Raw genomic sequence first — 13,480 nt, 5'->3', positions numbered from 1 at the left:
GTCATACAGGGAAAAACCAACAGATAACAGCCTGCACATGTATCTTAGTGTGAATAGTAGTAATGAGTGAAGGTTAAATGAAGGAAGTGTACCAGTGAGGCATATACAAGAACAGTTGATATGGAACATGCATGAGGATTATAAGATCTATGGTGCAAGGGGTAACTAAGGCAAAGAATTCAGCCAGGGTTTAAGTACAAGAAAGCATATGAAGAGGTTTTTTTTACCTGGACACAGAGATACCAGTACTCGCATGTGATGCCAGCCCCGACGCGCACGTTTCGGCGTCACCTTCGTCAGGGGGTCAAAGGTGACGAAGGTGACGCCGAAACGTGCGCGTCGGGGCTGGCATCACATGCGAGTACTGGTATCTCTGTGTCCAGGTAAAAAAAACCTCTTCATATGCTTTCTTGTACTTAAACCCTGGCTGAATTCTTTGCCTTAGTTACCCCTTGCACCATAGATCTTATAATCCTCATGCATGTTCCATATCAACTGTTCTTGTATATGCCTCACTGGTACACTTCCTTCATTTAACCTTCACTCATTACTACTATTCACACTAAGATACATGTGCAGGCTGTTATCTGTTGGTTTTTCCCTGTATGACTACACTATTGATGTTGAATCATTTTGGTACTCCACCCCCCCCCCCTCTTTCATTGTATTCTAACAAACTATCAGCTGAAGTTTTTACATTTTTGTATGCCATTTTTGGCCTCAGATGAATAATATAGCACCTGTACCTTGATACCGGCTCCCACTGTACAAAATATTTATACATGTGATGCCACTGTTTTTAGGTTTTCTGCCAGTTGGCAATCATTTTTAATAATAAAATTGTTATACTGTTTGACTTAATCGGTTTCCTCTTGAATTCTTTGTTCTGTTTTGGTGCCCTGCAGCTACACGTGCACAGAGCAGGAGCTGGCACTGACAGTGAGAGCGGCTGAGGCTGGTATCAAAGGTAAATATCGGGTAACCAAGGACAGGGCTTCTTGGTTACCCGATGTTTACATTGGTTACCAGCCTCCGCAGAAGCCGGCTCCTGCTGCCTGCACATTCAGTTGTTGCTGTCTCGCTGTCACACACAGCGATCTGTGCTTCACAGCGGGACAGCAACAACTAAAAAATGGCCCAGGACATTCAGCAACAACCAACGACCTCACAGCAGGGGCCAGGTTGTTGCTGGATGTCACACACAGCAACATCGCTAGCAACGTCACAAAAGTTGTTCGTTACCAGCGATGTTGCTAGCGATGTTGCTTAGTGTGACGGGGCCTTTAGTGGCATCTGTGGCGCCCCAGAGGCTTCCGTCGCCACAGGAACATTGCACCCCATCCAGCGGTGTGATGTCCCATCCTGGGTAAGGAAAGGGGTGAACGCCGGTCCACAGGCAAATTTGCACTACACCATTGTTAGGTACACACAGGGACCAGGGACAATGGCAGCAACCCTCCCATGCTGCATGCTGGGAGGGGCCGTAAGACCCATCCCTGCTCCCATAGGGTGGTAGCTTAGCAACTGGGGGGTGGGAGGAGCCACCCGAGAGAAGAGTAGTAAGGAAGGTCAAGAGAGAGAGTTTCAGTTTATCTCAGGGAGGAGGGGAGTGAGGAAGTCTGCGGGAGGCAGAGAAGTGAGAAGTGAGAGTCTGCAGAGAGAGCTGAAAAAAGAAGTGCTCTAGTCAGTCAGGAGCAAGAAGAAGAAAGTGACGCTTCCTAGTGAAGACCCTGGGACTCAGAGGGTCCAGGTGACACCAAGTAGAGAAAAGAAGGGATTCCAGGGCCACAGATAGCTTTCAGGCTTGTGGCTTGTTCCACAGAAACATCGGTGGAGGGATCAAGCTGCACACAGGGGACGGTCCCTAGAAACTGGAGGAGGAGAAGTCAACTCCAAAAGTAAAAACTGAGGCCCAGGGAAGTTGCAAACTCCCCGGGCCACAGCCCACAGCAGAACCTCTAGAAAGGGGGTAAACTACCGACAGGCAAGCCCCTGGCCCGGAGGCTGTAGTGGAGGCCGAGCCAGGTTCAGCCAACAAGGGCAAAGCTTAAGGAGTCAGCTGAAGAAAGGAACACATAGAGGGGTGCACCGGCTTTTATTCCAGGATCTACCCCGGATCGGCGGAGGTCCCTGACAGTGGGTTCCAGCAGTCCAAAGGCACCAGTGTGCTGCAGCCCAGGAACTGTGCGTAAACATCTTGAAATTGCACCCCCTGGTGTTGTCTCCGTTATTCCGCCTGCACTATTCCATCACTGCATAGACACTTACAAGCACCAACTGTTGCCCCGGGGCACCGCTCCACCTATGGGGAGCAGTAACACCATTGCTGCCGTTCCATCACCCCGGAGGCCTCATACAGCAGCGGCGGCTTAATAGCCGCAAATCACAGGTGGCGTCACGAATACAAACTTTAATCACCCCCAAGACACTGACGCCATATTAATTGACTCCCACCAGGGTCACTGAGTCGGGCCCAGCCATCACTGACGTCCCCCGGACTAGTCCGGCCCGGCACCGGGTGTCCCATAGCCCTAGGGTGGGTGAGTCACATCCTAAAAGTGGCTGTTGGACTTCCATTATTGTCCCACTGGTGCAAAGCTATTTGCAGCACTACTGCATTGCACACTCAAACTCATTGTTACTAAGCCATTATACTATCAAACACTGAGTAAACTTAGTGGCATCCTAAAAGTGGCTGTTGGACTTCCATTATTGTCCCACTGGTGCAAAGCTATTTGCAGCACCACTGCATTGCACACTCAAACTCATTGTTACTAAGCCATTCTAATAGCAAACTATGCTGCCAGTTTAAGGGCCGTAGTTGCATTGTCAGGGATAGTTATTGTTGTTTATTCCTCTGTTAATAAAGATAGACCTCCGCTGCAATCTACACCACCTCTCAATTTTTACTACCACATTTTAAGTGCACAATCTTGTCGCAATCAAAATGAGTGGCAAAATGACAGATGCTGGTGGAAAGGGGAAGAGGCGTATTGGAACAGGAAAAAAAGGGTTTGTCCGTGGGGAAGGTGGCAAAGCTCCATTAACATCTGCTGAAGATAGACCATCTTCCAGCAAAAGCAAGATGTCTACTACTTACCGTGGACAATCCGATGTGCTCCCTTTTTTACGGACACGAACAACTGGAACAAAGGTAGATGATGGCCAAAAAAAGAAAATGCTTGAATGGATCTCAAGTGGTCCAACAAGTGCCCTCTCCGCCACCTCAACTACCGCATCCAAGAAACACCAGTCCTTTGAGTTGTCATCCCAATCACACTTGCTTTCTCCCAGCTCTGAAGTCTCCATCCGCCCTGCACAGTATGCTGGAACAGGGATGGCTGAGTCTGCAGAGCTGTTCAGTCACACTATAGCCTGGGAATCAGAGGTCTGCTCCCAAGCTACAGTGAGTAAAGACCAGGAAATGGTCTGCAGTGATGCCCAGAACCTTTGTGACTCTGATTCAGGCCGTGAGGACCAAGTTTCTGAGCATAATGTTGACCCTTATTCACAAACTGTAACACCTGTTGTTATAGACAATGAGGAACATACTGATGATGATGAGATGCAGATACCAGATTGGGATGACAACTTAAATATTCAGTCAGGGCAAGAAGAGGCTCGGTCTGAGGGTGAGGGGAGTGCAAACACATAAATTAATGAGGAAGTTCTAGATCCCACCTACTGTCAACCCACAGTCAGGCACTCGAGGAGGTCAACAGTGGCGGTGGAGGAGGATGCAACTGACGACAAAGTTACCTTGCGCCTTCCTGGACAGAGTCGGAGTACTGATAGAACGTCTACAACTGCATCCTCAGCCACCACTGTGCCTCTGAGCGCACTAGTCGGGGTGGATCAGCAGGTCGCATGCCCTCTAAGCCTTGCCTAGCCTGGACCTTTTTTGACATAGCAAAAGATCGCCCAAATTATGTGATCCGTAAAATTTGTCGTAATTCTGTTAGTAAAGGGCAAAACCTCCACAGTTTGACAACTTCTTCCATGAATCATCACATGAATAAATATCATATGTCCCAGTGGGAAGCTCACCGTGCTGCAATGCGGCCTAGCGGAGCGAACCATCCACCGCCTGCCCCTTCCAGTGCATTTGCGCGCTCTTCATCTTCTAGGACTGTGGGGACAGCTGTCACACCTAGTTTTCCACGCACAACTTCCACCACTGTAACCGCAACAGGCAGTTTGCTTGGTAGGTCGTCATTTGGTTTGGAAGGGGAAACAAGTGCGTGTGTACAGCTCTCTCAGACATCGATAGCACCAACGTTGGATGAAGGCAACATCATGTCTACGCCTGCACTTTCCTCACAAACCTGCATTTTTCCAGGGACACCCTACTCAACACCATCTACACACAGCAGCCAGATCTCTGTCCCTCAGATGTGGACAAATAAAAGGCCATTTCCTGCAACCCATGACAAAGCTAAGAGGTTGACTTTATCCCTCTGTAAGCTCTTGGCTACCGAAATGCTGCCTTTCCACCTGGTGGACACACAGGATTTTAGAGACCTTATGTCTGTCGCTGTGCCCCAGTACCAGATGCCCAGTCACCACTACTTCTCTAAGAAAGGTGTGCCTGCGCTACACCAGCATGTCGCACACAACATTACCGCTTCCTTGAGAAACTCTGTGTGTGAACGGGTGCACTTCACCACCGATACTTGGACCAGTAAGCATGGACAGGGACGTTAAATGTCGCTGACAGGGCACTGGGTAACTATGGAGATAGATGGTGAAGGGTCTGCTTCACAAGTCTTGCCGTCCCCATGACTTGTGTGTCAATCCTCTATCTGTCCAAGTTCCATCACTGCTTCTGCCTCCTCCACCTCGTCTGGGTCCTCCACCTCCGCCCCAAGCCTGCCTGGTCAGGTCACCAGCGTTCTAACTGCGCAGAAGGAATCACGCACCCCTCATTACTATGCTGGCAGCAGAGCGCAATGGCATCAGGCGGTCTTTAGCTTGAAATGTCTTGGAAATAAGAGTCACACAGCGGCTGAGTTGTGGGCAGCTCTGGAGACTGAGTTTGGTAAATGGTTGTCTCCACTCAACCTGCAACCTGGTAAGGCTGTGTGCGACAATGCTGCAAACCTGGGTGCGGCCCTTCGCCTGGGCAAGGTGACACACGTGCCTTGTATGGCTCACGTGTTGAACCTTGTTTTCCAGCAACTTTTAACACACTATCCTGGCCTAGATGGACTTCTGAACAGGACACAAAAACTGTCTGCTCAATTCCGCCGTTCAACCACCGCTGCTGAGCGACTTGCATCGCTCCAGAAGTCTTTCGGCCTGCCGGTTCATCGCCTGAAATGCGATGTGCCGACACGCTGGAATTCAGTACTAAGGAGTTTGCGTGCACAGCAATTATGTTTTAATTGTTTATGCAATTCAATAAAATTCTACTTATTTATATGATAGTTGGGTGTGCTTCCCGGTTATGCAGTACTTTTTCTCTTCCCCTTCAGACACGCTGGAATTCGACTCTCCACATGTTACAGCGACTGTGGCAGCACCGTCGAGCCCTGGTGCAATACGTCATGACGTATAGCCTGGGCCAACGAGATGCAGAGGTGGGGTAGATCACCCTGATGGAGTGGTCTCAGATCAAGGACCTATGTACCCTTCTGCACAGTTTCGACATGGCGACGAATATGTTTAGCGCTGACAATGCCATTATCAGCATGACAATTCCAGTCATTTACATGCTGGAGCACACGCTAAACACTATTCGGTGTCAGGGGGTGGGACAACAGGAAGGGGAGGAACTACAGGAGGAATCATATGCGCAAGAGACAACAACATCACCAAGGTCCAGACGTTCATCATCACCAACGCGGCAGGCATGGGACCATGGGGGAGAGGGATCAACAAGGGCGCATGGTAGCAGGCAAAATGTTGAGGAAGGTGCAGGAGAACATGAAGAAATGGAGGACGAACTGTCCATGGACATGGAAGACTCAGCGGATGAGGGAGACCTTGGTCAAATTTCAGTTGAAAGATGTTGGGGGGAGATGTCAGAGGAAGAAAGAACGGTTAGCACCTCTATGCCACAAACACAGCGTGGACTTGGTCCGCATGGCTGCGCAAGACACATGAGCGCCTTCTTGCTGCACTACCTCCAACATGACCCTCGTATTGTCAAAATTAGAAGTGATGATGACTACTGGCTTGCCACACTATTAGATCCCCGGTACAAGTCCAAATTTTGTGACATAATTCCAGCCATAGAAAGGGACGCACGTATGCAGGAGTATCAGCAGAAGCTGTTACTCGATCTTAGCTCGGCTTTTCCACCAAACAACCCTGGTGCAGGGAGTGAATCTCCCAGTTGTAACTTGACAAACATGGGACGGTCTCGTCATCTTCAACAGTCTACCCGTACCAGCAGCATCGTATCTGGTGCTGGTAACAGCAATTTTATTGAATCTTTTCATAATTTTTTTAGACAATCTTTTGCAAGGCCACCAGAGACAACAAGTCTGACACATAGTCAACGGCTGGAGAGGATGATACAGGAGTATCTCCAAATGAACATCGATGCCATGACTTTGCAACTGGAGCCTTGCTCATTTTGGGCTTCAAATCTTGAAAAATGGCCTGAGTTCTCCACTTAGGCCTTGGAGATCTTGTCGTGTCCAGCTGCCAGCGTTGTCTCTGGACGTGTCTTCAGTGCTGCTGGGTGTGTGCTGACAGATAAGCGCACGCGTCTGTCCAGTGACAATGTGGACAGACTAACGTTCATCAAAATGAACAAGTCATGGATCCACAAGGAATTTACTACCCCTGTGTCATCCTGGGGAGAGTAAATGCTTGTGGATTTTTAATGTTCTTGATGCAAATCTAGCTGTGAAGTGTACAACTGGGGCACAAGTGCTGCCACTGAAGGGGTGTGTGTCTGTTTGGCCCAATTTTTGCGGATTTGGAGTAACAGAGCTGGGATCAGGAAAGACTTAGCCTTCTACCCCGGTGTCATCCTGGGGACGGTTAAGGATGGCGTATTTTTGAATGTGCTTGATGCAAATCTAGCTGTGAAGTGTACAACTAGGGCACAAGTGCTGCCACTGAATGGGTGGGTGTGTGTGAGGCCCAATTTTTGGAAAAAAGGGAGACTCCGCTTGGAGTAACCCTTGTTTACAGTGTTTTTAAAAATGATCCAAGATGAACAGAGCTGGGATCAGGAAAGACTTAGCTACCTACCCCGGTGTCATCCTGGGGACGGTTAAGGATGGCGTATTTTTGAATGTGCTTGATGCAAATCTAGCTGTGAAGTGTACAACTGGGGCACAACTGAGGCCACTGATGGGGTGGGTGTGTGTGTGGCCCAATTTTTGGAAAAATGGGAGACTCCGCTTGGAGTAACCCTTGCTTGCTGTGTTTTTTAAAAGGAGCCAAGATGAACAAGTCATGGTTCAGCAAAGACTTTGCTACCTACCCCGGTGTCATCCTGGGGACGGTTAAGAATGGCGTACTTTTGAATGTGCTTGATGCAAATCTACCTGTGAAGTGTACAACTAGGGCACAAGTGCTGCCACTGAAGGGGTGGGTGTGTGTGTGGCCCAATTTTTGGAAAAAAAGGTAGACTCCGCTTGGAGTAACCCTTGCTTGCTGTGTTTTTTAAAAGGAGCCAAGATGAATAAGTCATAGTTCAGCAAAGACTTTGCTACCTACCCAGGGGTCATCCTGGGAACGGTTAAGTATGGCGTATTTTTGAATGTGCTTGATGCAAATCTAGCTGTGAAGTGTACAACTGGGGCACAAGTGCTGCCACTGAAGGGGTGGGTGTGTGTGGGGCCCAATTTTTGGAAAAAAGGGAGACTCCGCTTGGAGTAACCCTTACTTACAGTGTTTTTAAAAATGATCCAAGATGAACAGAGCTGGGATCAGGAAAGACTTAGCTACCTACCCCGGTGTCATCCTGGGGACGGTTAAGTATGGCGTATTTTTGAATGTGCTTGATGCAAATCTAGCTGTGAAGTGTACAACTGGGGCACAAGTGCTGCCACTGAAGGGGTGGGTGTGTGTGGGGCCCAATTTTTGGAAAAAAGGGAGACTCCGCTTGGAGTAACCCTTACTTACAGTGTTTTTAAAAATGATCCAAGATGAACAGAGCTGGGATCAGGAAAGACTTAGCTACCTACCCCGGTGTCATCCTGGGGACGGTTAAGGATGGCGTATTTTTGAATGTGCTTGATGCAAATCTAGCTGTGAAGTGTACAACTGGGGCACAAGTGCTGCCACTGAAGGGGTGGGTGTGTGTGGCCCAATTTTTGGAAAAAAGGGAGACTCCGCTTGGAGTATCCCTTGCTTGCTGTGTTTTTTAAAAGGAGCCAAGATGAACAAGTAAAGGTTCAGCAAAGACTTTGCTACCTACCCCAGTGTCATCCTGGGGACGGTTAAGGATGGTGTATTTTTGAATGTGCTTGATGCAAATCTACCTGTGAAGTGTACAACTGGGGCACAAGTGCTGCCACTGAAGGGGTGTCTGTGTGGCCCAATTTTTGGAAAAAATGGAGACTCCGCTTGGAGTAACCTTACGCTGTTTTACATGATTTTAGAAGGGCATGCCATGCCTATATCTGTGTCTCCTCCTCTTTTTCCTTGTCCAGCTCTTTTGTTTTCGCATGAGTATATGTCCTTGTCACTTTCCCATGTGTTTGTGTTGTGGTGTGAGTTGTTTGTCACCTTTTGGACACATTTGAGGGTGTTTTCTATGTGTTTTTATGTGTTTGTGATTGCCTCCCATTGTTTCCTATGCGGTTCGAGTGGTTCGCCGAACCGGTTTGCCGAACCGAACGAGACCTCCGTTCGGCGAACCGAACTCGAGCTGAACCGCGACCGGTTCGCTCATCTCTAGTGCTAAATAAGTGTGTAAAATAAAATAACAGCTTCAATCTACAACAGTAAGTCAGCATACAGTCTGTGCCCTGCTCTGAAAAAAAAGTGTAGGGATATCTAAATGTGTCATTAGTATATAGGCAATAAAATGTTTGTGCATGTACTGTAAAAGAAGGAAAGTAAGTACATCCTTGGAATTTGTGTTTCTTCAGCTACCCACACAATATAGTAGTTAAGGGCTATTTTTCAGGGTCACAATTGCTTTTCACTATAAAAAGAGAATTTTAAAACTGAGTTTTTATACAAAATAATAACAAATATTCTTAACCCATTAAGGATAAAGCAATATTGACCTTAATGACCAGGCCAAATTTTAGACCTTTGATCGCTGTCACTTTATGAGTTAATAACTCTTGAACTCTTCAATGGATCCCTTTAATTCTGAGGATGTTTTTCGTGACATATTGTACTTCATGATAGTGGTAAGTTAAAGATGAAATGTTTGCTTTTATTTTTGAAAATATCGTAAATTTACTGAATTTTTTAGTTTTTATGCCCTTAAACCAGAGAGTTATGTTACACAAAATAGTTAATAAATAACATTTACCACATGTCTACTTTACATCAGCGAAATTTTTGAAACATAATTTTTGTGGTTGGGAAGTTAGAAGGGTTCAAAGTTCATCAACAATTTCTCATTTTGCAACACAAAATACTTTGGTCAACTATGTGATGTTTCAGCAGTGTGGACAATGGAGCCAGGCAAGTTTTTTTTGTGGTTCACCACAAATCCAATCTGACTTAAACTCAATCCTCTACTGATCAATTTGTAAAAAAAAGAGTGCACTCATGAGCTTGGGAACTCAAAAAGGCCTGCATGTCCATGGAAGAAAACAGTGGTGATCACTGATGATCACAGAATCCTTTTCACGGTGAAAAAATACCCCTTCACAACATCCACCCAAGTGAAGACCAGGCTCCAGTAAGTGGGTGTTTCAGTAGCTACCATAAAGCGAAGACTTCATGAGTGCAAATACAGAGGTTTCACCACAAGGTGCAAACTATTAATCAGCCTTAAAAATAGAAGACTCAGCTTAGACCTTGCCAAAAAAACATCTAAAGAAGCCAAGGTAATTCTGGAAATGCCTTCTTTGTACAGATTACCGTATTTTTCGGACCATAAGACGCACTTTTTTTCCCCCAAATGTTGGGGGAAAGTTGGGGGTGCGTCTTATGGTCTGACTATAGGGCTGCGGCTGGGAATGAGGGTGCTGCAGGTCATCGGGGGCACGAGCAGGCAGCAGCAGCGCCTGCTCGTGACCACGTGGGCCCGCTCATTACATATGCACGCCCATCCTCCCGCCCATCTCTCAACGCTGAAGCCGGCGCTGACAGGTGGGCGGAAGGATGAGCGGGGACGCGCGCATTGTAAAGAGCCGGCCGCATTATCACCCCTGGCAATTACAGCCTGGAGTGATCATGTGCGGCTGTATTCACTGCCCCCCGCGCGTCATTACCAGCGCGGGGTGCAGTGAATCAGTGTACTCACCCGTCCCCGTGTGTGGAGCCGTCCCCCTGCTGCACGCGATGACTTCCTGTCTGTGTCGGTCAGCTGATCTGTGCCGGTCAGCTGATCTGTGCTGAGCCGGTCAGCTGATCGGCACAGACAGGAAGACATCGCGATGAAGCAGGGGAACGGCTCCACACACACAGGTCAGCGTGCCAGAGAGGAAGATGTGATCGGTGCTGCAGGGAGTGAGGAAAAGGTGAGTATAAACGTTTATTTTTTTCTCTGTGCTATAGGATACAGGCCATATACCAGGATGGTATATGAGCACGATGGGAGTATATGAGCAGGCAGGATGGGGGGGCATGTGAACAGGCTGGATGGGGGGGGCATGTGAACAGGCTGGATGGGGGGGGCATGTGAACAGGCTGGATGGGGGGGGCATGTGAACAGGCTGGATGGGGGGGGGCATGTGAACAGGCTGGATGGGGGGGGCATGTGAACAGGCTGGATGGGGGGGGGGCATGTGAACAGGCTGGATGGGGGGGGGGCATGTGAACAGGCTGGATGGGGGGGGGCATGTGAACAGGCTGGATGGGGGGGGGGCATGTGAACAGGCTGGATGGGGGGGGGCATGTGAACAGGCTGGATGGGGGGGGGCATGTGAACAGGCTGGATGGGGGGGGGGCATGTGAACAGGCTGGATGGGGGGGGCATGTGAACAGGCTGGATGGGGGGGGGCATGTGAACAGGCTGGATGGGGGGGCATGTGAACAGGCTGGATGGGGGGGGCATGTGAACAGGCTGGATGGGGGGGCATGTGAACAGGCTGGATGGGGGGGGCATGTGAACAGGCTGGATGGGGGGGGCATGTGAACAGGCTGGATGGGGGGGCATGTGAACAGGCTGGATGGGGGGGCATGTGAACAGGCTGGATGGGGGGGGCATGTGAACAGGCTGGATGGGGGGGGCATGTGAACAGGCTGGATGGGGGGGGCATGTGAACAGGCTGGATGGGGGGGGCATGTGAACAGGCTGGATGGGGGGGGCATGTGAACAGGCTGGATGGGGGGGGCATGTGAACAGGCTGGATGGGGGGGGGCATGTGAACAGGCTGGATGGGGGGGGGCATGTGAACAGGCTGGATGGGGGGGGCATGTGAACAGGCTGGATGGGGGGGCATGTGAACAGGCTGGATGGGGGGGCATGTGAACAGGCTGGATGGGGGGGGCATGTGAACAGGCTGGATGGGGGGGGCATGTGAACAGGCTGGATGGGGGGGGTATGTGAACAGGCTGGATGGGGGGGGTATGTGAACAGGCTGGATGGGGGGGGTATGTGAACAGGCTGGATGGGGGGGGCATGTGAACAGGCTGGATGGGGGGGGCATGTGAACAGGCTGGATGGGGGGGGCATGTGAACAGGCTGGATGGGGGGGCATGTGAACAGGCTGGATGGGGGTTTATAGCAGGATCATATACAAGGCAGGAGGATCATTACCAGGATGGGGTACCTTAGTAGAGAATTTGGGGACATTACCCCCATAACAGTGTCAGCAGCAGATCCTCGCCCTATGACAGTGTGTCATGACCACATTTTTTGCTTAAAGTTTTATTTTCCCATTTTCCTCCTCTAAAACCAGGGTGCGTCTTATAGTCCGGTGCGTCTTATAGTCCGAAAAATACGGTAAATTAAGATCAAACAGTGCCAGAATGTTGGGAAGAAGAAAGTATGGAGAAGGTTTGGAACGCTTTATGATCCAAAGCACACCACATTCTCTGTAAACCATGGTGGAGGCAGTGTGATGGCTGGGCATGCATGGCTTTCAATGGCCCTTGATCACTTGTGTTTATTCATGATGCGACTGAATACAGAAGCAGCCGGATGAATTCTGAAGTATACAGGGCTATACTTTCTGCTCAGATTCAACCAAATTCAGCAAGTTTCATTGGATGGCACTTCACAGTACAGTTGGACAATGACCCAAAACAGTTGAGTCAACCCCATCGATCTGCATTTCACATGCTTATGACAAAATTTTGTGCAGAAAAACCCACAAACAAGCAAAAACTGGAGTCAGCTGCAGTAATGAGCTGGATAAACATCACAAAGTTGATAACACAGCATTGGTGACATCCATGGTTTCCAGATTTGAGACAGTCATTGCCTGTAAATGTGACGCCCTGGACTAGCCAGGTAGTCACAGACATACTAACATACACACCCCCCACCCTAGACAGTTACAACAGTCAGACAAAAAACCCTTGTTGCCTCTCTCCAGGGCCTGATGTCCACACCAGGTGGGGCGGAGCCAGGCAGTTGGCCCCACCCACCAAGGAGTTCACAGGCCTGGAGGCGGGAAAAGGAGACAGATGAGTTTTGGAGGTGAAAGTAAGAGGAGTAAAACGTCTGCGTGTGCCTGAATAAGAGCCCAGGCACTGACAGCAAGGTTGGCAGACGGTGGTGGCCGTCTGCAGGAGTTGGTGGAACTCTGCAAAGCCGTAAGGACCGGGGCTGGGCGGTGGCCCACCGGTACCGAACCGGGGAGCAGAGTGAAGCTAAGCACACAGAAAGGGCCATCGGACCCCGACCAGGCTTGGAGCCGCCGTCAACAGTCAAATCCGAGTGTGACAGGAACCCCAGGTGTTCCCCAACAACCAAGTCCCGACAGAAGGCAACAGTCCACACCGTGAGGATATACAGCCACCGCCACAGGCTCAAGATCCAATGGCCAGAGCCTGCGAGCAAAATGGGCTCCTATGGCACCTATACGCCGGGGAGCGGACTACCGGTGGGCAACCACAGGAGTCAGAACACTTCTAACAGGTGCAGGGAAAGACAGCCACCATCAGTCGTCCGGGGAGAGCACAACAACACTGCAGCCGGCTGCGGGACCCGTCCATCCGGCCGTTTTGGTTTACCAGAGACTCTGTCATTGATTGTCTGAGTGAGTACACCAGTGCCGTCCGGCACCGCGTCGCGCTGTCCCTGCAACCCTGCACCCCAGCCATCCAGCCTCCCCATTACACCACCGGGCCCCGAGATCACCAACCCCCTACCCACAGAGGGGACAACATCCTAGCTGTTCCCTACCATCTCTCCCGGGATCCCCGTCACCAGCAGCGGTGG

This window comes from Anomaloglossus baeobatrachus, chromosome 1 (assembly GCF_048569485.1).
Source record: "Anomaloglossus baeobatrachus isolate aAnoBae1 chromosome 1, aAnoBae1.hap1, whole genome shotgun sequence".
NCBI classification, from domain to species: domain Eukaryota; kingdom Metazoa; phylum Chordata; class Amphibia; order Anura; family Aromobatidae; genus Anomaloglossus; species Anomaloglossus baeobatrachus.
This window is presented reverse-complemented; position numbering follows the sequence as displayed.